The sequence below is a fragment of the Rhipicephalus microplus genome, chromosome 7 (genome assembly GCF_043290135.1).
Source record: "Rhipicephalus microplus isolate Deutch F79 chromosome 7, USDA_Rmic, whole genome shotgun sequence".
Classification (NCBI taxonomy): domain Eukaryota; kingdom Metazoa; phylum Arthropoda; class Arachnida; order Ixodida; family Ixodidae; genus Rhipicephalus; species Rhipicephalus microplus.
In genome coordinates, this window is record NC_134706.1 from 50,922,102 (window position 1) to 50,948,848 (window position 26,747).

General features: G+C 45.1%; 1 long non-coding RNA gene across 3 annotated transcripts in view; it reads left to right on the forward strand.

The window, feature by feature from the left end:
• The window catches only part of LOC142767455 (uncharacterized), a 326,266-nt gene extending 301,496 nt beyond the window's left edge, over positions 1-24,770 (forward strand). For all 3 annotated transcript variants that reach the window (XR_012884890.1, XR_012884892.1, XR_012884891.1), the window contains 3 exons: positions 13,868-13,988; positions 20,088-20,188; positions 23,312-24,770. This is a non-coding gene — a long non-coding RNA (uncharacterized LOC142767455). The remainder of the gene's footprint in view (positions 1-13,867; positions 13,989-20,087; positions 20,189-23,311) is intronic.
• The last annotated feature ends 1,977 nt before the right edge of the window (positions 24,771-26,747 follow it).

The window sequence follows — 26,747 nt, forward strand, 5'->3', positions numbered from 1 at the left end:
AACAGGGCCCGCCATTAGTCTAACACCATTATTACTCCTTATGGTCCACACAAACGACTCTCATGTTCCCTGAGTACAACCCCCATACGGTCTCTGCAGACTTATTGTTACTGGCAGATGTTTAAGCGGGCCACCGGCAGCATCGAAGGTATTTTAATTGCGAAGTATTTCTTAGTGAACTTCAACGACTTTCAACGTATCTATCTATCTATCTATCTATCTATCTATCTATCTATCTATCTATCTATCTATCTATTTATCTCTCTCTCTATCTATCTATCTATCTAGCCACCTACGACATTTAGCTTTACTGGCATTTTCGATTGTGGTATCGGTACCAAACTCAGTATGACATGACATGACTGTATGAGGAACATATTTGACTAGCCATAACATTAAAATCATGATATGTATGTCATGAATGTCATGATTTACTTTTTATGGTCCTGCAGCTGTTGCGGTGGTTTCGTTCACAAGGCATATTGAAAAACAGGTATGGTATGGCATGATTGCATGGCGAACACAAGCGACAGACCTTAACAAGAAAATTATGACATGCGTCATATACATCATGACTACATGCCACGCTCATGATGTGCTCGCGGCCGTTTAACTAGCGTCACATATAACAAATTCGGTACTACAGTACGTGAATGGATGATGAAGGTATGTGACTGGTACAAACATGATAATATGATAATGAGATGCGTGTCATGTATGTAATAACATGACTACATGCCACGCTTCATTGTGCGCTCGCGGCCGTTTCGCTAGCGTCACATATACAAAATTTGGTACTACTGTACGTGAATGGATGATGAAGGTATGTGACTGGTGCAAACATGATAATCATGAGATGCGGGTCATGTAACAACATGACTACACGCTACGCTCATGATGCGCTCGCGGTTGTTTTGCTAGCTTCACGTGTAGCAAGCTCGGTACACGTGACGCGAACGGATGAAATAGGTAAATGACACATCCAAACATGATAATCACGACATGCATGTCTTGTAAGAACATGACTACATGCCACACTGATAATGCGCTCGCGGCCGTCTCGCTAGCTTCACATATGTCAAATTTGGTATTACGTGATGCCAATGGATGACGATGGTATGTGACTGGTGAAAACATGATAATCATGAGATGCGTGTCATGTGAGAACATGACTACATGCCACAGTGAAGGCGCCAATACATTTCGACGTGACGCGTTGCTCGTGCTTGCCGTCATTCCCTTTGTCGCGTCATGCCGGCGTTTCCACGCCAGGCGCCGGTCCTGCCACATATTCGCAGGTGCGCGCCGCACTGCGTCGCTTTGACGCATGCGCATTTCAGCGCGTCCGCCATCACTCCGTTACAAAAAGAAGGAGACGCAGTGTTGTCTGGGTAACGCTTCGGCGTGAAATGCAGCATGTCGCATTTCGTGCAGGTTGCCGTCGGGCCATGTCGACGGACGCTGCTCGCACCTGGCGTTCGACTATAGGGTGCTCGTATTTGCTAACGTAGCATCGCTGTGCCCAGCGTGTGCGCGCGTCAACGCTACATTGGAGTATAATGGGCCCTTCATAATGCGCTCGTGGTCGTTTTGCTAGTTCCGCATATACCAAATTTGGTGTTACGTGACGACATTCCACGAGAAGGCTACCGTCTATATTTCCGTACTAACTATTCAAAACGTGTGTGTGAAGATAAATCTTCAAGTCTCTTTTTCAACTGCCTTCTGATATCCGAGCTAAGTAAGTCAGTTAAATTGAAGCCAACTTGCAACGCGCTTCTCTCCGTCGTTCTTCAGGAGATATGAGTTCGGCATAAGTTAGTTTGGCAAACAAAGTAAAATAAATCAGACTCTGTTGTTGGCTTTCAGCCTATACGACATCCGTTCTAATCATATTGTGCAACCTGAAACTTCTAATGGTTTGCCGGAAAACTGAGACGTTGGAAGTGTGGTCTCGGTATACGCGCAAAAGAAGGATTGAAAGATATATGCTATATACCGTTTCTTATTACTTGCATAACAAAAACATGGTAAGAGTCTTCTATTATGGTGTACATGAATCTGGTGCTGGGCTTGGGAAAGGAGATTCATTTTGTCATTATGTGAGAGACCGCTTGAGGGATGGAATCAAGCCATTTTAGGTGACAGAGCTGAACCAGTGGTATGACAACCGTGTAGCGCAGATGGTACCACTCACTGTCTAAGGAGTTGCGACGACAAGTTCGCGTTAGAACGCCAAAACATTTGAAGGTATCGCAATAGTTGCTCTAACATGAGACCTGCCTCGGCACAAATAGAATGGCAAAGTGGCAGACAGAAAGACGTTAAAGGACAGACGCATCCGAAAACGAAGTTTCTTGCATGACCACCGAAGTCTTCGCAAGTGATAAGCCGCTATAATTCGCTACACCCTATACCGAGAGGAAGCCAATCACTTAGGGAAGTATTTAGCAAAAAAAATAGGAAAAACTAATGAACGAGAGTTCTCAGTCTCACCGCACAACACAAAGTGTCCCAGGATAACTCCTTGAGTTTTAGACTACAGCAGTAGTGCGGTTCACTACCTGAAGGTTTTTCAACAAATCAATAAATTCGTAAGAATACGTAAGACATATGCCCATGGTGTGGAAGCGCACAGACGCTCTAACACAACACGTGAGAATGCAACACGTGAGAATGAAGATAGATAGATAGATAGATAGATAGATAGATAGATAGATAGATAGATAGATAGATAGATAGATAGATAGATAGATAGATAGATAGATAGATAGATAGATAGATAGATAGATAGATAGATAGATAGATAGATAGATAGATAGATAGATAGATAGATAGATAGATAGATAGATAGATAGATAGATAGATAGATAGATAGATAGATAGATAGATAGATAGATAGATAGATAGATAGATAGATAGATAGATAGATAGATAGATAGATGCGCTCAAAGTTGCCGAAGATCGCTAAGAAATGCTTTGCATTTAAAATACAGGTAGGCAGACAGACCAAAATTTCTCCGTCTAAATACCCCATGATAACATTGTCGTGAGAAGTTGACTTTTAGAGCGCTGACCGGGAAATTCAATAAATAATGTCACGTTCCCAGGGTGAGTTCAACGCATACTCTGCGTGGCAATCAAGAATTCTACCACCGAGCCGCGACAGGTGTCAAAGCTACTTTAGAAAAAGAAAAGACGCTATGCAGACGCATAGTGAATAAAACGTTCATGTGCGCGCAGTGCTGGCTATCCTATTTAAAAACACATCAAGTCAACTTCAATGATATAGGCGTCATGCCCGGTTAAGTCAATTGTTGTTAAGCAGCATTCAATGATGTTGACTTGCTTAGAACTATCCAGGGCTCCCATTCACGCAAGCACAAGCGCTACAAAGCAGCGTACCACTTCTGATGTTTATAATCATCGTGTTGCTGTTGGCATTTTAATGCAACTGTGAATAACTGTCGAAATTTGGGCTTGTTGGTGCATTGTGACGACAGAAAATAGCGCAAAAAACTGGGACACAAGAAGAGGGCACACGGCACAGGCGCTAACTTCCAACATAATGTTTATTACCACCGCACACTCGCCTATATCACATATATAATTTTTTGTGTGCATCATTTATGTCATGTGATGTTATTTTTCTTGGTGATATAGGCGAGTGTGCGGTGGTAATAAACATTATGTTGGAAGTTAGCGCCTGTGCCGTGTGTCCTCTTCTTGTGTCTCCGTTTCTTTGCGCTATTTTCTGTCGTGTGAATAACTGGTTACATGAAACATACGCGACTGCTCAACTCATACGTCTACGCATACCATATCTACATATCTTCAATGTCATTTCCTAACGTTTTGGTCAATGAAAAACCTGTAGCACGTCAGCTTCTCTCCATGTGCTTCGCATAACACACATTCCGAAAGTACTTGGGATCTGACGAATTGTTCACTCATCTACCGCACTATAAAACGTACCTAACATTGTTTCTTCCCGACAACACAACTGAATAGGATTGTACCACCGGCATGGCTATGTGATATTTAGCTGCCACGAAAAAGGACCAAGTTTGAACTCCGTTTTATCCAGTTTACTTTAAGGGCTAAACTCCCTATGGTCGAGGCTTGTCCGTTGGCGGCGTTGACATTCGCTATAGCCGTAAGGATAATGGCCATGACGCTCATGATAATGAGTACAATGATGTCGATGACCACAGACAACGACAGGCTTGTGCAGTATTTGACGTCTCGGCATTCTCTACGATGCATTTCGTAAGACTGGAAACAACTACCACCAAGGGAATATGCACAGACTTCTTCTTTGTTAACTTTAGGCAGGATGTTATACCACAAAGCCGTAACAATGAAGACAAAACTTAATCCACAACTCAATGCGACTTATGCTGTTTATGACCATAAACAGTGCGTATAACTGTACACCTCTATGTCACTCACTTGCATGCGTGAGTGGTCAATATCGTCGGTGATTTACGATAACACCAAATGATTGCACTGTTCGCCCACTCATCATCATTCACTTCGTGGATGTGCCATGTTTTCCGGCACTTTCTTTTAGGGGCGAAGCTCCTTAAGGCGTCACTCGATCGCCCTCTGTAGCAACAACCAGCGGCCACCCCTCGTTAATATTCGAACCGGCCATAGAGGGCGGTACTTGTACTATACACTCAGAAATGCAAATGGTACGATACTAGAGAGAGTTACCTGCAGAAGACAGATTGGCGTCACTCGTACGGAAGGACAGAGAGAGATGATCTCGTGACAACGATCGCTTGTGCTTCGGTGGCGCCGTACGCCAGGGGGTGCTTACAGTACAACAAAAGCGCCGTTTTGGCGCATGGGCGGATTCGGCGGCTCGGCGAGGAAGAATTGACAAGGATGCTGAGTGGCGTGCGCGCAGGGCGGTGGTGGATCGTGCTCGAAGAAGGGACCCCGACATGCGGGAACGCGAGGCAGAAACGTGCCGTGAAGCGTAGCAGTGGCACCCCGAGGACCATACAGTACGACAACGGCAGGCCGAAGTGGCACGGCCGCAGCGTGTGGACCTTGCTTTGCCCCACTCTCCATCATTCATCCCGTCGATATGCTGTCATTTTTTATTTACAGACTTGCTATTTTTAAATACGATAGTCTTTCTTGGGGACTTTCAACAGAAAGAAATTTGATCTGTCTGTCTGTCTGTCTGTCTGTCTGTCTGTCTGTCTGTCTGTCTGTCTGTGTGTGTGTCTATCTCTGTGTCTGTCTCTCTGTCTGTCTGTCTGTCTGTCTGTCTGTCTGTCTGTCTGTACATTTGTCTGTTTGTCCGTTGTCACCGATACCTCAAATGGCACTGAACAGCCAACCCCATCCGCAGCTCAAACAAATATAGCTCAAGGTTCAGCAGGTGCATACTTGTGTGATTGTCAACTAATAAGCAATTATTACTCATATCTGATGCACCATAACAACACGCCGATGTTTTGTACGTGTGCCTTTATACTAGAGAAGGCACATACAAGTAATTCTAAGGATCGTAGAGCTTATCACGCTTCGCTGACAGTGCAACGTGATGCTCAAAAAAGTAAATGCTTCCAACGGTTTGCTAAGACGACACGGTCGTGGCACTTGCTCGTCGCTTTGCATTCTACACCTTATCACCTCCGAGACAAGCACGCATCTTTCTCCGTGGGCGCGCACGCCTTCCTTCGTTTTTGATTTGCCAGACGGCGCTCGTGTCTAACGTGCCTCGATGCGCCCGTTCGCCAACGCTACACGCTCTAGGCACTAACACAGCGCCTCCAGAATACCATCCACCCATTTCTTTGCGCAGAACATCTAATAAACGTTTTGTTCACTGTCTCTAGACGCAAGACTATCGTCTTTCGACGACACTTGCTGTGTAATATGCAGATTCGGGGCCATTTTTTTTTATTTTACGGACACTGGCACCAGCGGTGCCAGTGAACTACAGCGCAAGAAAACACCTCTTGTGATCACATATCACTTTGCGCTGAAAAAAAAACAACAATTATGTGCATTGTGCTAGTAAACGTTTCTATTTTCATTTAATCACTTAATTTCAATTTTCAAAAAGCGAAGGGTGTTCAAGAAAAAATGCTAACAAGCCTCACAGATGAAAGAGCGCTAGTGCGGCCATGAACGAGAGGGGACAGGAGGGCAGGGTGTTCTACGAAATCGTCGTTGTCGGTTTCGCACTGTACGTAAACATGATGTACTGAAGAACTAGCCTACATTTCCAACTTCAACACTTTAGCGAACATTAACCCCTATTTACGTCCCAATGAATCCTCAACAACTGGCTCGGCTTTTCCATTTTGTCAAACATTTGCTTTCATGCTAGGATACAAAAAGGTATTTTACCAATAAAAGACACTCGGGTGACGCTGGCAGTGTCAAAATATCGGGGCGAAAAAATTAGCCCTATTCTGGGTAAAGCTCGACGTGAAACTGAAATTCAGCGTCACTTAGCGTGACAAAAAGTAGGCTAATTTATTTTCCTCCTTTTCATTGCATGTGAAACGCTTCGATCACGTCTCTTGCTATCTGCTGTTTAGGACGCCACCGAAATTTAGTGTCGGCGAACAATGGAGTGCAACCGCTTTGTTCACAATGGGTGGCGAGAGAGAATGGGTTGATGTTTGATAGTTAAATTCTTCGCCATTTTTTGCGGACACTAAGATTCTGTCACATCCTGAACAACTGATGGCAGAAGAAGTCGTCAAAGCGTTCCACGTGCAAAGAAAGGGGGAAATATGTCTGTCTACTTTCGATTGCTCTAAGTGACGGGGAATTGCAATACCTTAGCGTCACCTGCACATGTTGATTACAATCATTTTTTAAGGGGCTCTGAAACACTTTTTCAAGTTACAAAGGTTTGTCGCATGCTGCAATTGCATTCTCTCTTCTCTCGTCCCGATGCACCGAAAACTAAGCAGGGAGCGATGGCAGGGCCACAGAAAAACGTCACGCGCGCATCGTGACCTTGAGTACTTTTTATCTTTTTTTTTTCAACGCGTGGTTTTTTTTTTCAGCGTGATCACGCACGCATGCGTGGACAAGTAGCGACGTCCCGCGGCGATCTATGTAACGAGTGAGCGCGCCATGTTTAAATCGGCCATGGCTGAAAGATGGGTGATTGACGTGTGATTTTTGGGCGTATTCGGTGATTTGTCGAGAGAACAAAAAAGAATTTTCAGCTGACTTTGATCATTTATTGTGAATTCCAGGCCACGTGCTCCGCTGTAATGTTTGGCTTGCGTGTTGTCGGAAGACTCTTCTACCGATCGGCCGCGTTTTCCGACCATGCTCAAAAAGTGGTGCAGGGTCCCTTTAAGGCCGAACTACTTAACTTTTTAAAAGCACAGACCGCTAATGGCAGTTTCTTCTGCCGATGTGCCTTAATAGCATCGGTGGGCAAAAGGACCTTTAGAAAATAGCCAGATCATTTTTTATACTTTCAGTTTTGTATAGGCAAAATATATTCATTGAATGCTCTTTTGAGCCACATACGATGATAAGAGATTCCTCTCAACTTTACGCACGTTCCTTTTATCTGAAAAACTGATGAGAGTTTTTCCTCACCCTTAAAAGAAAGCTTGAGATCATGCTTTCAGTTTTGAAGTTAGGATCTGATAAATGAGAGTACAACGCTTGCAACCTTGAAATCGTCTATAACGACCGCAGCAGACACTACGACCATGGTGTTACTAGCGGCTCACTCCTTCCATCTGATGTCCCACTCCATCTTCAGAGGTGGGTGGGTTCGGATATGGTTAGCTATGGAAAACTACATTTAGATCTGCAAAAGACGTGTTAGGTATCAATGCGTTTCCAGAGTGTTGCAGCTGGTTTGAGCTTCTATTGTAATCCACCGGACATCATCCGGCGTTCAAGTGTCATGCTATAAAGCAGCCGCTAAAATGCGAGCAGCCTCCTGGCAGACAGCCTGTGGCAATGACAAGAACTACCGGCCCTAATGACACGAACCTTCATACCACGGGATCGGATTGTAGATTTCTGTGGCCACACGAGGGAAAGGGGGAGTCATGAGCCACTCTAGCAACCAATAAGACACTTCCTTATTTAGACTTGTGTTTGACAGATAAACGCACAACAAAAAGTTTTCTATGGGCTTCCTGAATTGATCATCATAATAACCCAGCAGATAGCACCCCGCGTTCAAGTTGAAAAAAAAATCGGCACATCCCACGCTCAGCGGTATTCGATCATATGCGAAGCACGAATAAGGAAGGTTTGTAAGTTACTTTGAAATCAGCACTGCGTTACGAGGCTGACGCAAATTATACCAAACGTAACTTATACGTCATGATTATAATGTTTGTACGTGTCATTCACCTTCGTCGTCTGTTCACGTCATTTGATATCAAACTTGGTATATGTGGAGCGAGCGAAACGGCTGTGAGCCCGCAATGAGTGTAGCATGTAATCATGTTTTGCAGGACACGCATTTCGTGATTCTCATGTTCTAACGTGCTGCTGTCCCACAGGGTGCGGGTTCGAATCCCGGCTGCAGCGGCTGCATTTCCGATGGAGGCGGAAATGTTGTAGGCCCGTGTGCTCAGATTTGGGTGCACGTTAAAGAACCCCAGGTGGTCTAAATTTCCGGAGCCCTCCACTACGGCGTCTCTCTTAATCATATAGTTGTTTTGGGACGTTAAACCCCACATATCAATCAATGTTCTAACGTGTTATTTACCTTCGTCGTCTATTTACGTCACAAGATACAAAATTTAGTGTATGTGCAGCTAGCGAAACGGCCACGAGCACAATTTGAGCGTGTCATGTAGTCATGTTTCGCATGACACTCATATCACGATTAACATGTTTGGCCGTGCCATTTACCTTCGTCATTCATTCACCCCACGTAGTACCAAATATGGTATATGTGGGGCTAGCTAAATGGCTGCGAGCATGCTTGAGCGTAGCATGTTGTCATCTTTTACATCACACGTATATCATGATTATTATAATTAGGCGTGTATTTACCTTTGTTGTCTATTCACGTCACGTGATACCGAAATCGGTATATGGGAAGCGAGCGAAAAGGCAGAGAGCGAATCATGAGCATGATATGTTCTCATGTTCTTACATGAAACGCATGTCATGATTCTCATGTTTGCACGAGTCATATACCTTAGTTATTTATTGACGTCACGTTGCGCAAAATTTGGTATATGTGAAGCAAGCGAAATGACCACGAACGCACTATTAGCGTAACATGTGGTCATTTTCATATGACATGGATATCATGATTATCATTTCGGGACGTGTCAATACTTTCGTCGTCTATTTAATACACGTGATACCAAATTTTGTATGTTGGAAGCTAGCGAGACGGCCGCGAGCGCGTCGTGAGCGTGGTATGTTATCATGTTCTTGCATGAAACGCATGTCATGATTATCACGTTTGCACCAATCATACAATTTCTTCATCTATTCACGTCCCGTATTACCAAATTTGGTATATGTTAAGTTAGCATGGCAATGAGCATATCATGAGCGTGGTATGCTTTCATGTTCTTACATGGAACGCATGACAAGATTGTCATGTTAGGACGTGTCATTTGCCTTCATCTTCTATGGACATCAGTTAATACGAAATTCGGTATGTGAGAAGCACGCGAGACAGCCACGAGCGCCTCATCGGTGTGGTAGGTTGTCATGTCCTTACATGACTCGCATGTCATGATTATCATGGTTGAGACAAATGTATGCTTTCGCCATTCATTAAAGTACTGTAATACCAAATTTGGTATATGTGAAGCTAGCGAAACGACCGCGAGCGCACCATGAGTGTGGCGTGTAATCATGCACATACATGACATGTATGTCATGATTTCCACGTTAGGGTCTGTTACTTATGTTCACCATGCAGTCATGTCATACCATACCAGCTTTGCAATATGTCGAGAGAAGGAAACCATCGCAAGCGTCTGTTACTTATGTTCACCATGCAGTCATGTCATACCATACCAGCTTTGCAATATGTCGAGAGAAGGAAACCATCGCAAGCGCCGCAAGACAATAAAATGTAATTCATGTCATCAATATGACATACATTTCATGATTTTCTTGTTGAGATTAGTCATCTATGATTTTTATGCAGGCCCTTCAAGGCCCTTGCACTTTTTCATCGCCGGCACGAAATTGAGGTAGCAGAAGATTTCTGCGCAATGACCGGGGGCCAGACAACGTACACAAGCCCACATACAGTGAACCATGTTCCTCACTCACGGGACCCGCGCATGGATCTACCGTTTACGTCACAGGAGCTCGATGCGGCGCTCGTCTTAAGTAATAGGTCGTCGTCGACTGGCCCGGATGGCTTTTCATACAGCATGCTTCGCAACCTTGGTGAACGGGCACGAGAAGCACTCCTTAACATCTTCAACGATTCCTGGCAAGCTGGCGTCGTTCCGCAAGATTGGAAGATAAGCCGCTTGGTACCGACTCTTAAGCCTGGCAAACCTCCCCTGGACATTACCTCTTACCGACCGATCGCAGATTCATGTTGCACAGAAAAGGTAATGGAGAAATTGATCTTGGCCAGGCTCGAGTGGTACCTGGAATACTATGAGATATATCCGAACGCCATGGATGGTTTTCGCTGTTACCGATGTTCGATCGACAATGTTATAGATCTCGTCACTTATGTCCAGCATCAAAAGGCATTTAAACGACTATCTGCTGCCATGTTCCTTGATGTAAGGGAGCATATGACAACGTTCTTCATGACGCCATCCTCGAAGCCATTGAGTCAGTGGGCCTAGGCGGACAACTGTATTGCTGGACATGCAGTTATTTACAAGGACGGGCCTTATTTGTGAACACTGCAGATGGTGCAACCTCCCAACACCCAACGCATCGTGGAGTTCCGCAAGGTAGCGTCCTGAGTCCAACCCTCTTCAACCTCGTTCTCATTGGTCTTGTAGAACGACTACCAAGTGTGGTCAAGTTATCCGTGTATGCTGACGACATCTGCGTCTGGGCATCTGGCGTGACAAAACCTCAGATACGCGCAAGACTTCAGAAAGCTGTGACGTTGGTATCAGTGTACCTCAAGGAACAGGGTCTGATAATCTCGCCAGCAAAATGCGCATTGATTGCTTTAGTCGAAAGCCAAAGAGACCATACGCTATATCTATCGACTCCAAGACGGCCAAGTCATATCATATGTCAGGACGCACAGATTTCTAGACGTATTCATTGATAGAGACCTCTGCTAGGGCCCACATGAGGCCCACTTGAAGCAGAGGCTGACAGAAATTGCTAACTTATTCAAGAATCTTGGAGGGAAAACCTGAGGGACTTCAGTACATGCAATGATGCAATTGTACAAGACGCTTTTTCTTGGCTATTTGCGCTACAGTTTGTCTGTGATGACCAATAGCTGTAGAACCAGCATTCGGACTCTCGAAAGCATCCAGGCTATGGCTCGGCGAGTTTGTCTGGGGCTACCGCGATGTTCATCAACAGCTGGGACAATTGAGATCGCTAATGACTACCCGCTCAAGACGCATATCATAATGGAAGTGCTCAGAGCACATGTGGGGCATCTTACTCGCGCCCCTGCCCATCATCTAGCTTCACTGCCAGAAGACCGACCTCATGCCTCATTTTGCCAGACAGTCTTGTCATATCGCACACGCATTCCTACGGGATATACAACTCCATCCCGAATTTCAACTCCCCCATGGAGTATGACTTATGCACATGTTGAACTCACGGTACCAGGCATAGGGTCAAAAGCCCGGCTCTCGTCTCCAGCGCTAAAGCAGCTTTCCCTTCTCTTGTTATATGAGAAGTACAGTGAGCATACTCATCTATCTACAAATATTCATTTACAAATACAAATATACAAATATTCATTTTTTCCCAGAACTGTTTCCGATTGGAATGTTTTGCCAGAGTGTTCACCCTTGCTGTCATCCAATGTATAATGATTGTATACTTACCTGCTGATTATGTACCCTCACATTCATGTGTCGATCTTGCATCCGTACGCATGTCTTCTGGATGTGTACATCCCTCTCCTGCTTGGACCTCTCAAGGTTCGCAGTATTATACAAATAAATAAATAAATAAATAAAAATATACTGACGCTTCAACAAAAGTGGATGGGTCTGCAGGGTTGGTGATCTTTCCTGCAACAGCGACAATGGTGAAGTTTCGGTTATCCCACCAGACATCATCGACAGCTGCGGAACTTGCTGCTCTACGTAGCGCAGTTAAAATCATTAAACACCAAGAAGCCAAGAAATGGAGCGTGTTCACGGACTCTAAGGCAGCACTACAGTATTTGATATTCGCCTTACGCCGGGGACCTCTTGAAAAACTAGTGCTTGAAATTAGAGAGCTGCTTCACCACCTCTTCGACGAAGGACACAGAATCAAGTTTCAGTGGCTTCCAAGTCACAGCGGCATATTGGGCAACGAACATGCCGATGCAGCTGCTCAATCAGCACACGAAGATGGTGAAGAAGAATCTATATCACTTTCAAGGACTGATGCTGCAATCACAATCCGAAAAATTGCTAATGCAGAATTGAAATCCCTGTGGAACGCCGAGTGCTTACGGCACACGCTACTGCATAGACTAGACACGTCTCGTCGACTCCGGCCTCCGTCTGGACTCTCTCGACACGAGACAACGGTGCTTTGGCGACTATGGCTTGGTGTCACCTTCTCCAAAGCTTTTGCCTTCCGAATCGGCATGGAAGACAGTGCTGCTGGCGGTCATTGCGGCAGCGATGAAACTATAGAGCACGTTCTCTGTCACTGCCCTCGTTACAGCGTGCAAAGACGGCAACTAGCTGCTGCGTTAGCTAGCCTAGACGACAGACCTTTGTCTGAACAATCAGTGCTTGAAAGGCGACATGATTTGTGTGCTCACAGAAAATCAGTGAAGGCCTTACGGAACTTTTTGTGTGGCAGTGGTCTATTGTATAGACTATAGCACCCCAGCCCCCCCCCCTTTTTTTGCGCGCGTCTATTTCCCTCCTCACTTTCTTTTCCATCTTTCTTCCTCACTCCTCCTTCCCTCAGTGCAGGGTAGCAAACCAGATACACCATTTTCTGGTTAATCTTCTGGCCTTTCGCTCGTTTCATTCTCTCTCTCTCTCTTCGGGTCTATTTAAAAGTATAGATTTATGACTTGGCGTGGCTCTGTGGTAAAATACTTGATTGCTACGTTAAATGCTGGGGATCAATTACTCTTGGGACTCTGGCATTTATTCCTTGCCTTCGTCTGGTCCACGCTGTTGATGTCAGCTTTTTCCCGACGCTCATGCGTTAAAACTATCCATGTCTGTTTTCACCGTTCCTGCGTAGATACAAACTGTCAACCACTGGTGGCACATACCCACCCCAGGGTATGTGCAATACGTTTGGCGGAAAGGGTCTGACGGCGTACACGACGATATAGTGACATCACTTATATCATGACCAGCGAGTCAAATTCGTCAAACCTTCGTACCCTTCAATCCTAGTTTTGATTTATGGCAAGCGAGTGATCATGAGAGCACCCAGACGTAGGCGGCTAATGGATAGATAGATAGATAGATAGATAGATAGATAGATAGATAGATAGATAGATAGATAGATAGATAGATAGATAGATAGATAGATAGATAGATAGATAGATAGATAGATAGATAGATAGATAGATAGATAGATAGATAGATAGATAGATAGATAGATAGATAGATAGATAGATAGATGAAAGTGCTTGCAGTACACCAAGATGATTCGGATTCAAAAAATAAAACTGATGGTAGAAAACGGTGCGATGTTCCTGCGTCTCCCATACATGTTTATATTTCTTCTCTTATAGGAGAGTGCCTGTTCAACGGTGAGAAACTCGACTTGGACGTAATTGTCCGCGATGTGAAGAAATGCGAGGCCTGGTCATGTTTTCGGCAAAACAGCACCCATGCCAATGTGCATGCTGCATCGTGAGTCACTGTTCCGTTGAAGTTTGCTTTTTAGCAGATATATTCCGTTTAACCAGTCTTGTGACAATTACGATTGTGGTGAAATTAGAATTCCACACCAATCAAAGAATTCTGGTCTGACACAGAGACTGTTCTGCCATTATTTTTTGTTGTTCTTTTAATAAAATAGATTTAACTGTCTTCTCACACGCTATTCACTTGAGTAAAAAAACTAAAAAATCAAGGTGTTAACGAGTTTTTTTTTTTTTTACCCCGGGCAACTACGCCAATTTTCATGCAAAAGCTGCGATCGCTTAAGTAAACCTGCTTGTTCGTTCACAAAAGAGCGAAACATCCAGTTATAACACTTAATGTTACATTCAGTGTTATAGGTGAATATTTCGCCCCCTCTTGAATGCTGATCTGAAGTCGGTTGACCACTTTTCATTGAGAATTCTCACACTTTTTGACGTGCAAATAATGTACAGGTGATATACTATACGCATTTTTTATTGCGATGCGAATCGTATGAGCACACTCTAGTGATTATTGCCGTCGCCGTTGCCGTCACCATCACCGTCATGTCTCGCATATCTGGACGCAATTACGTACGTAAAAAACCATGAAGAAAAATAAAGGGTTTAGAAAATTTTGAAACAACATAACGGGAATGTGATCCAGCGATCTCTCCCTCACCAGCCCCTTGCGTTTGCCAGCACAGCCACGCTCTATGCTTGCGCAGGCATTGTAACGGTGAGCAATTCATATGCAGCACTTGCCGCTCGTGGTACGCAGATCTCAGAGCAACTTGAGCGTAGTTTTACAGCGAAAGCTGTTATGAGATCTCAAGTCAGGTCTCGCGCTGCACCGTACTTGTCCGCCACCGCCGCCACTGGTGTCCGTAACCACAACGCGCGGAATTTGAAAAAAAAAAACATAGTGCCAATAACACAGTGGAGATCAAACCCGGGTCCGCTGGGTGCCAGCCCAGTATTCTACCACTCAGCCACGCCGGCGCTTGGGACTTATTGGCAAAGTTGCCTTAGGCAGGCTTGATGTTGGGAAAGCAATCGCGTTAATATGACATACAAAGCGTTTTAAAAGAGCGAAAGAACAAGCAGTCGTCGCACAATGCGAATAGCGTAACGAGTTTGTCATCCAATGCTCGAACCCATTAGAAAAGCTTGTTTTTGTTCAAATAATGACTGTGGCGCATACCCACTTCGAGGCATATAGCTCCGCATCGTCTTCAGACGCTTCATGGACATTTGGCACAAAATTTCTCACAATAGTTTAGCGGATACTACGCTTCTCAGAAGAATGACGACGAATAGCATAACGAGGGCCGGCCTACTGTGCTCTAAATTTTTTCATTATTAATCCTGTAGTGGGCATCAAGCAAGTGGGCTTGCTGCAGTTGCCCAAAGAGTGTTTTTAAAGAGCTCTGAAAGGCCGCTCTTCTCACTTTCACTGTGACTGTGCTGCTACTGCAGGCCTGGCGTTTTATAAATTTATCTTTTGAATTTTCTTGCAAACTGAAAACTGCCCTTTAGACAAGCAAGAAAAAGTGGTCCTGGTGTCTAGAACTCATGAAGCAGAAGAGAAAGACAAAAAAAAATCCACCCGAGTCTTCGCACGGGGAGAACTCGAGTAAATACGTCGCTGAGTGGTAGGGGTAACACGTGGGTGTTGCGTAATTGGGTATGGATTCGGAATGCCTAATTGTTATTTCGTATTTAATATTCTTACCTAACGAATGAAGAAAAAAATGGCAGCATATTCATTGGGTGAATGACGGAGAGTGGGGCGAAGCATCCGTCCGCCATTCGTTCTTGCTTCCGTCCGTCCATGCGTCTGCCTCTGTGACCGTCCGTGCATCCATCCGCCCGTCCGTGCGTGCGTCTGTTCGTGCGTCTGCACGTCCATTCGTGCGTCCGTCCCTGCGCTCGCGCATGTATCCGCCCCGGCGTCCGTCCATGCGTCTATCCGTGCGTGCAGCCATCCATGCGTACGTTCACGTCCTGTGTGTCCATTCGTTCATCTAGTCAACACTTCAAGTACCACCATCTCGCATCTTTCAATCATATATTCCGCATATGGAAGCACCATCATCCAGCGGACATTCCGCAGACTAAACGAGAGGTGGCACACGCACAGTTTCTTAAGGCTTGCGCTTCGTGTCTACTTCCCACCTTTAACCACCTCGAGTTCATGGTGTATACTAGTTCACTGTATTCATAGCAATGCGGCCCAAAGCTGGCTAAATCTTTCTAAAACAAAGGAGGTTACGCCCAGCGAGTATAACGTAGCAACCCTTTCTTGTCAGATAGTGCTCAATGTACATGCCGTTGGCTGCTAATGGGGAGTGAAAGACCAAAGAATTCGGCTGTTAGTTAACGAGCACGCTGCGAATTTTTTATTGTTCAACAACGCACAGGAGAAATCTCCCACCGGCACCACCTGTCAGACATGGTACGTACTACGACGAGGGATGAATGGGTGCCGCTTTAAGGAACTTCGCCCCTAAAAGCGCTTCTTGTTTGTTTGTTTGGACCTTTTTTATCCTGGCGCAACCCACCATGGGGGATCGGCCATGAAACGAACGGTGTCTTGCTATTTAAAAGAAAGTGTTCATAATTTCGAAATGTTATGTTTTTAATGAATGTGATTGATTTTGATATTTTTTTAACGATGAACTCAGCATTCTATTCTTCTCGTCTTTCGAAGGAAATCACAAACGGCTTCGCAAACGCTCCTGTGGCGAAAACCCAGCACGGTATAGCTCCAAAGGAAAGAAGAACCGGAAGGGATAAATTTTATCTCCACCTTCGAAGTAGTTCGTCTAGAAGTCTTTTCCTCTGATTGGTGAATAATCTGGACGTTAGAAAGAAATGATTGAGAGATTCACACTCATTGCAGTGGACGCATAAAGGTGACTGTACTCGACCGGACACGTGTAGGTGAAAATTCAGTGAGGGTACTCGGCATCGTATTTTGGTAACTGCGATCTCGGTCCTTCTGGAGAAACACCATCGATTCTTCCAACGATAATTGTGGTGAGGAAACTCAGAAACTGACAACGCAGACTTTGCGAAGTTGTCCGATACGGCAAATTTTTCAAAACGTGCCACAGTTACAAACGCCAAAGTCGGCAAAATAGGCATTAACGGACCGTTATATGATAAAAGTTCAAGTGCATCTGCTTGTTAATTTAGAGGAATACCTTTGTGTCCAGGTACCCATACCAAGCGAATAATACATATATGTCTTGGAATGAGGGAATGAAATATTTCTAAAGAATTTGAAAAGTTTGATGCAGTTAAAGAGGAACAGACGGATAGGCTGTCTGTCAGAATGACGGCTTCTGATAATGATAGGGGTGATTTCCGTAGAAGTAATATAATAGCAAGTAATTCCGCATAATAAGTGGGAGTAAAGTCTGGTAATCGAATTGAAAAAGACCAATCTAAACATAATGATGCAATCCCATCCCTGCCTCTTCTTCTCAAACTGAAGCGTCAGTTTCTATCACTGCAGTCATTTCCAATCTAAATAAATGGTCCTCCAAAATGCAATTTAAGTATCTACTGGGTAAATGTTTGCAAATCTTTGGAAATATGTCATCAAATTCTATTCTACTTGCTTGTGCAGATGTGCTTATGATTAGTATCTCACGAAGCTGCACTTGTAATGTTTCCAATTGTGTCTGCGCGAAAATGACTTGGGGAAACCATAATCTTGGCCACTGATGGCCGAAAAATTCCGTCGGATGTTCTAGAAAAATACATTGCGATCTCCTCAATGGTGATGCGTAGATCGTTAGAAATGTACGCATGGTTAGGATGTTAAACAGAGTACGAAGAGAAGGCCGGCGTGCTTCTTTGTACAAAATAGTATTTGATACAAATTTTGGAAGTCCAAGACATAATCGTAATGATTCGCGTTCTGAAAGAAGTAGTAGTCGTAGTTTGTATGCAGGTGCACCAAAAAACAAGACGCAGCCGAATTCTAATATTGGGCGAATAAAGATGCAGTAAATCATGATGAGAACATCACGGCGTAAACCTGCACGTTTGCTGCTGAGTCTACGAAGCATCCCCAGCGCACGAGTTCCTTTGGCAGCCATGTTTTCTGTATGTGGACTCCAAATAGGTTTTTCAGTGAAAGTGATCCTTAAATATTTAACAGATTCTACCTGTGGGATAACGTCTTGCCGGTAATGCAAAGCGATATGGACCGGAACACTCAGAGAAAAAAAATACCATCGAACATTTTTGACATTCAGTGATAAATTTATTTCTTCTAACCACGTTTCTAGAGCGTTCATATACGTCTGCAGACTTCGATAAAGTGAATGTATACCGGCAGCTATGCAAAAAAATTGATATCGTTGGCATATACGTACACTTGCACGTCCATCTGTACAGGAATAGTGCATAGTAAAATATTGAATAACTGTGGCGATAACACTGATCGTTGTGGGAGACCTCTAGTTTGTTTGTGCCTTCGAGACGACAAACCAGATTGAGAACAGTAAAATTATCTGTCGTTTAAGAAGGAATCTACCCACGCTACGAAGCATTGTGGAAGACTTGCGTTTTAAGGTGAATTTCAATGAGTGGAGAGACGCTTCTTTCAACGAGTTGTGAGACGCTGATGTTGGATTGTGCCCAACTACTGGTTGATAGTGATGTTGCTTCCGTCGCATCTACTGGACCTAATGAAAGCGTCAAGGCTAGGAAAAGCCGAGTAAAGACGCCCTTGACTGAATACCGAGCTCGCCATCCAGTGCATATGTACGGGATGGCCACTACACGGCTACAGTATGCAGCGCGAGCAGTTCGTTTTTAAATACGATAGTCTTTTTGGGGACCTCCGACGCAAAAAGTTTTGTCTGTCTGTCTGGCTGTTTGCCGGTAAACTTGTCTGTTTGTCGCCCAAACACCCGAAACGGCCAAAATCTAACCTCATCCACAGCGCCATCTTATGTTGCTCAAACTTCAGTGTTCATACTTGTGCGATTGTCGGCTATAAAGCAATTATTGCGCATATCTTCAGGCACAATTACAACACGTCATTATTCTGTATGTATCTCTCAATGCTAGAAAAGGCATACTTAAGTAATTCTAAGGACCGTAGGCTTCATCACGCTGCACTGGCAATGCAATGCTTGCATGAAAAGGCAATTGTTTCCAACGCTTTGCTGAGTCGACAGCGCCTGCCCCTCGCCTTGCGTTCTACACCTTATCGCCTTCGAGACAGGCGCGCATGTTTCTCCGCGGGTGTGCACGCCTTCCTTCGTTTTCGAAGATAACTGCCAGATGGCGCTCGTGTCGAACGTGCCTTGATGCACTCGTTCACCTTCGCTGCACGGATCGATCGAGACAATTTAACACAGCGCTTCCAGAAAACAATTCACCAATTTTCTTGCGCAGAACATCAAATAAACGTTTTGTTCACTGTTTCAAGACGCAAGACTGCTGCGGCACCTTTCCGCGCCTTATAGACTCCGAGTCTGCTTGTCCACGCTTCCGAGGTTTGGCCACTCCTTCCCGCCTTTACGCCACCTCCGAGGCCGCAACCGCTGTAGCCAAGCTGCTGCAGATTCGCCAATCGTCAGCTCCGGGTCCGTCAACGCCATCGCCGTTTCGCGGCAGCTTCCCGAGGCTTAGACTCTGGGTCCACTGTTTGTCTGCGTCACAAGGCTGCATAAGCTTCACGAGCCCTCGAATCCGCTTGCAGTTCAACTACCAGTTCATACATGGAGGGTGCGACTGTCCATGGCAGAAGAGAGAACGAGAGTGTGCGTCCGTCTAGAGTGCCCGTGGGGATGAATAGCTCCCCTTGTGGGCTCGAGCCAGAGTAAGCGTCAGCCGAGAGCACTGGCTCCGCAGTGCTACAGGCTATGGACCAGGACTACGGAACTCTGAAAGACAAGACTCAGCCCCGAAGTGCTTCGCCCCTAAAACTCAAAGATGGCTATGATTCACAAAAGCAATTAAATTGGGTGTTGACATAATGGTGACTGTGAAGACTCTGTATCTTTGCAGACATCTGAGCCACGAAACATCGTTTCATAGTTTTCCTCATACATATACAATTGTTTTTTTTTTTTTGCAGGTGTGGATTTATGAAGGAATCGCCCCGGTGCAAATGTGAACCCGGTGAATTCCCGGATTGCTGTCCGACGGATACAGACTGTTACTACTACATACCAAGTGGTAAAGACTGCATGCATCAAAAATGTTTCACAAAAAAAACAGGTTCATTGGTTTAGACTACCTGGATGTCAAACCCGTAACAACTCGGTCCACGATAAACAGGTGCCAGCCACTGTGAGCATGGCGCCACAGAGGCCCTTTCTTTTCGTGTTGTTTCAGCATGCAACATACACTAAAAAGATGGCAGCTAGGGTAATATGAAGCTTGCGATTACGAAAATTCGTAAACTGGAGTTTTGACGAGCCGACGTTTGCACCTATTCATGAATAACTGTTTCCTTTTCACACATACAATACCTCAAGTTTTGTGAAGACACGTATTGTGAACTAAATGTGGCAAGAATGAACCCAAACGAAAAGAACTACTTCTCAGAGAAATATACTCGCACAGAAACGGATCTCATCAGTTGAACAAAGAAGATAGCAGCCCTATTTGAAAAGACGTTTATGAGAGATGGGTCGACATGATCACGTCAAAAGAGAGACCTTCACACAACCTGCTTCAAAAATAAGCGTGTCATTGTGAAACCTCCCATTCTTGGCTTCGAGAAAAGGTTTGTTGCAGTCAGCCTGTTAACACTAGGACTGCCACAAGAACACAGCCAGAAGCCACGCATGGTGCTTTGCAAGCGGGTCTTTTTAAATGCGAAGCCTTTCTCAGTGAATTTGGGCCACTTTGACTCTATCTCTCTATATAGCCGCCTACGACTTTTAGCTATCCTGGCCGTTTTGATAATCGGATCAATACCGAAATTGGTATGGCATAACATGACTGTGTGAAGGGCATATGTCACTAGTCATAACATGAAAACCATGAAGCGTATGTGATGAATGGCATAATTTACATGTCATGGTCTTGCTGGTCTTGCACTGGTTTCTTTTACACTACATATTGCATGACATGACTGCATGGAGAACATAAGTGACAGACTCTAACGTGAAAATTATGACATTTATGTCATGCAACTCATGACTACACGCCATAATAATGGCGTGCCCATGGTCGTTCGCTTGCATCACATATAAGGAATATGGTACTGTGTGACGCGAACGGACGACGAAAATATATGACTAGTGCAAACTTAATCATGACGTGCATGTCATGAAAGAACATTAATTCATGCTAGCTCATACCACGCTCGCGTCCGCTTCGCTAGCTTAACAGTATACTAAACTTGATATTGCGTGACGTGAATGGATGACGAAGTGCAAACATGAGAATCATGGCATGCGTGTCATGTGAGAACATGACTTCATGCCACACCCATGGTGTGCTCGGGGCCGTTTCGCTAGCTTCACATATGCCAAATTCGGTGTTACGTGACGTGAATAAATGACGAAAGTATATCACTGGTGCAAACATGATAATTATGACATACGTGTCATCCAAGAACATGACTGCACACCACACTCATAATGTGCACACGGCTATTTTGCTAGCTTCACATATACCAATGGAGTTACGTGACGTGAATGGATGACGAAGGTATATGACTGGTGCGAACATAATATTAATCACATGCGTGTCATGTAAAAACATGACTGCAAACCACGCTCATGACGTGCTTGTGGTCGCTTCGTGAGCTTCACATAAAGCAAATTCGCTATTACATGATGTGAATGGGCGACGAAGTTAAGTGACACGTCTAAATATAACAATCATGACATTTGTGTCATGTAAAACATGACTACATGCAGCGCTCATAGCACGCTCGTGGCCATTTCAACTAGCTTCACATATACCACATTTGGTATTCTTGACGTGAACAGACGATGACGGTAAATGAGACGCCCAAACATGATAATCATATGCTTGCCATCTAAAACATGAGTGCATTCTAAGCTCATAGCATGGTAGCGGCCGTTTCTCTAGCTTCACATATACCAAATTTGGCATTACGTGAAGTGAATGCATGACGATTACGAATGCGAGGCGCCAACATGATAATCATGACATTTAAGTGATGCACGGAATAATTTGCACGCGTACCACTGCTGGTGCTGGTAATGCAGACGTTGGTGGTGCCGTTGTTACGTGACTATAAACAACATAGTTATGTCTTATCTAGATGCGCGACTGCGCATAACATTTACACTTGTGTTTGCTATGTACTACGTCTGTCCAACTCGAAACATTGTGTTGATTTTAAAGGGACATATCAACCTGACTCATTCGTGCTTCGCATATCATTAATTCCCCCTATACGTGGGGTCTGCCAATTTTTTTTTCTCACACCTGCTTCCTTTCAAAGGGACCTTGGCTTATGTGAAGGGTATATATATTACCAGACTTTATACATTGCCTAGAGTAATTTGTTTTGATAGATGATAGGCTTTCTTGGGGTTCATCGACGCCGAAATTTTGGTCTGTCTGTCTGTCTGTACATTTGTATGTTTGTCTGTGGTAACTACTTTTTTCAAAAGCACCGAATGACACCTCAAGTGGCCAACCCCCTCGGCAGTGCCCACTAATATTGCTCAAGTTTCAACGTTCATACTTGTGCGATTGTCAATTAAAAAGCAATTATTGCGCATATATGAGGCACCGTAACAACACGTTGATGTTTTGTATGCGTGCCTTTATACTAGAGGAGGCACACAAGTAATTCTAAGGACCGTAGCCGTTATCCCGCTGCGCTGACAGTGCTACGAGATGCTCAGAAAGGCGAGTGTTTCCAACGCTTTGCTAAGACGAGACACAGTGGTGGCACGTGCCGGTTGCTTTGCGTTCTACTCCTTATCGCTTCCGAGACAGGCACGCATCTTTCTCCGCGGGCGCGCACGCCTTCCTTCGTTTTCGAAGATAACTGCCAGATGGCGCTCGTGTCCAACGTGCGTCGATGCGCTCGTTCGCCTTTGCTGCGCGGATCGAGACTCTCTAACGCAGCGCTTCCAGAATACAATTCACCAATTTTCTCGCGCAGAATATCAAATAAACGTTTAGTTCCTGCTCTCCACACGCAAGACTATCGCCTTTCGACGACATTTGCAGTGAAACATGTAGATACGGGGCCAATTTTTTTTGTTCTCGTTTAATATATCTTTTCGCGGTATTCCACGCGTTCTCTTTACAGGTATATTCTACAGGTATCTTTGCAGGTGTATTTACAGGTTCTCTTTACAGGTATTTGGCGTTAGCCGTCGCGACCGTAATGGGCCAGTAGGCGTCAACGCGGGTGAATTCACCTCGAACGGCGCCATTGCTACCAAACACCGAAAGACAATGCGCAACCTCTCTTGCATCATTGTACAGCAAAAAAAAAAAATGAAGTATACTTCGGTGGAGACATGGTTCACTTTCATGTTACACTGATTCCAATGATGGAGGGATGAACACCAGTACCAAATAAACCCTCGACTGGAACTTCAACCTCCATCCGGACTTCGTCGACGTTAAGCTTCGATTATTTGTCGCCTTTGGTTGGGGGTTGTCTGCACAAAAACATACACAACCCTCATTGGATTGACCGACAATGCGGAATGCGACGTCTGCGGCACAGAAGAAGACATCGACCATCTGCTATTCTGTTTCTCTGGGTTTGCCTCTGAAAGACAGAAGCTTTCTGACGCATTGCGACAATTGGACGATCGGCCACTTTATATGCAGATGCTACTGGAGCACCGTATTCGTCTTTTCTCGACTCAAAAGGCAGTCAAAGCTGTCTTGCGCTTTTTGAGGACTACAGGCCTATGTGAACACCTTTAACTTTTGTGTAATGCCACCGGTGCACACGCGTCAGCCCATTGACTAACAATCTTTCTTTTTGTCTCCTTCTTTTCTCTTTCCTCTCTCTCATCTTTGTACTTTCCCTTCCCATTACCCTAGTGTATGGGATAGCCAACCGGGAATGTGACTCGTTAACCACTCGGCCTTCTCTCTTGTTGTTCTTGTCCTCTTCCAAGCATTGTCACTTGTGGACACATCCGTGATTTCTGTTTCAATTTTTTGGTTATTGCAACTTTTTGTCGTTCTTTTAGAACACAACGAGCTCAGTGCTAGCTGCCATATTGAAAAGCGCGTGGCGCCGTCTGTTGCAAGCGCGGCGAAGCAACAATCTCAACTGCCAGGCGAGCACACGCTCTGCAAATCAAACGTGAACCTTCACAGCTCGAGTCCGGCCGTAAGCATGTTTCGCGATGTTCTTGTGCTGGAATTTTATGCTTATTTCGTGTGAAACGTCGAGAAGACCTTCCTCTACAGTTCGGAGCGTCCGCAGCACCCGCATTGCAGACTACAGAAGCAGCTTCATCAGGTACGTGCTATTGCGATTGAAAGAAACACAAACAGTGAAATGCGTTGCTTTCCACTCAGTCTAACTGCAGCGTGCCTTGGCTGTGACAAGGCAGAATTTGTGCTGTGAGCCGGCGTCAACGTATCTCTAGAATCTGGTTCCAACTTACGCTCATGCACCACATGTGTATCAATTTTCCGTCCTGCCGGGCACTCGGAACACACGCACGGTGCAAAAGTGCCAAGCCAGAACAAGATTTTAAAACGCTACGGTGACGCCGGCTGAAAGCACGTGCAAATTCACCTAGTGACAGTCATGGCATATCGCAGTTCTACTGGTTCGAACGTCATGCATTTCGCGCCGTTTACGCATCGCGATAGTAGGCCGTTACGGTTGTGCTAAACATGCGCGGTGCGTGCATTCACGGGTGAGTCGTAATTCGTTAATCCTATTATTGACATATGGTCTGAGTAAGAGTACGGCAATAGTTTTGTGCCTCATACTACAGGCACACTGCACGCAAATCGCTGCTGTAAAGAGAAACACCTGAAGTCGCGCTTGAATAAACGTTTACCTTCCTGTACTCTTCAATGGGCTCGTAGTTTTTCCTGCTGATTGCGATTATATCCTAAGGTGGTGGAGCTCGGCGTTTTTCGTTGCGGACGGAAATCTGTGCTACCGCAAAACACCGCACCGGCACGATTCCCGCGATGCGCTGTGAACTTCACAGGCAGTGCTCAGCAATCTCTTCATCTTGCGCTCGTTGTGGCATCAGATGACAGCGCAGTGGTACCCAGATCACATTTTATAAGCATGCGCAGCGTGAACAGGCGCTTTTTCACCTTTTAAACTCCCAAAGCCACTGCGTTGCATGCTAGCGAGGCGGGCCGGGGCAGTTGCAAACAAATTATGGCGTCTCTGGGAGCGAGGTATATACCACCAAAGGCGCCTAAGTGCGAGGTAGGTGTGCTCTCGTCGCCCTGCCGCGGTGGTCTAGTGGCTAAGGTACTCGGCTGCTGACCCGCAGGGCGCGGGTTCGAATCCCGGCTGCGGCAGCTGCATTTCTGATGGAGGCGGAAATGTTGTAGGCCCGTGTGCTCAGATTTGGGTGCACGTTAAAGAACCCCAGGTGGTCTAAATTTCCGGAGCCCTCCACTACGGCGTCTCTCATAATCATGTAGTCGTTTTGGGACGTTAAACCCCACATATCATCTGGTGTGCTCTCGTCTATAGGTGTTGGTCTAAAACTTCCAGAAATTGCCCTGAAAAAAAAAAGGCCATGAAACAGACCACAAAAGATACGCGGAACGCTTGAGCTTCGCCTTGAAGAGTAGATCAAGATAGTGAAGTATGGCCTCGTGACCACCACCTTCTGAAGTGCTAGCCTGCTTCGGTTTTCGTGTACGGAAATGTGTACGGAAGCCTTGACTGCGCGTGTACAGAAACCAACAAACGTGTACGGAAACCCTTGACTGCGCATAACATTGGCCATTTCCTTGCATCAAGGAATGCCTATTGCAAGCATACTTGTTTAGTGTCGAATGGAATGGAACGGCAAAACTTTGTTTCGCCAAGGCCCATGGGATCATGGCCGTCATATAGGTTTGGTCCTCCCCCCCCCCTCCCCCGCAACTGAAACGGGAGGAGGATCTTTCTGCTAATTAAGTAAAGTTAGTTCATCATCCTCCTGCAGAACCAATGACGCCATAACTATTTCCTTGCGATCGACCGAAAGGTTCACTATGCATTCATCGGGCAACGTGCAAACCTTACGCAGCTGTTTACTGGTTCTGCTGCGATTATGAATACATTTCTCTTAGTGCTTCGTAATACGTAGGGATTTGAAGCACCCAATCGTTGCTAACTTCGTATGTTTTCATGCCTAACGCGATTCTACGCTTTCGCCACGAAATATATTGTACGTTAAGGACACTCCTTTCATTGCATTACAGTCATACACTGTTTATTTTATTTTTTTTTTGGAGCCGTTTAGTCAAATATTGTGGCGCTGCGTAAAACACGTGCTCGCCGCACATACGGCCTGGGTTCGATCTTTACTCGAACAATTTTTATTATTTATAATACTTGCACCTTTCCTAGATTTTTTCAGTGACAGAGAAGGTGATGATTTTTCGCTCACAGCCAACGACGCCAATGCAAACACCAACACCGACGCCATTGCCGAAATTTTAAGGAAACGGGCTTTCTAACGCCACCGCCTTAAAATAACAATCAGGCGTCACACTACTTGAGTTGCATAACGAGGGCGCTGTTGCGTGCCTCCAACCTGATTCTAAAAGATCAGCTCTACCATAATCAGTGACCACA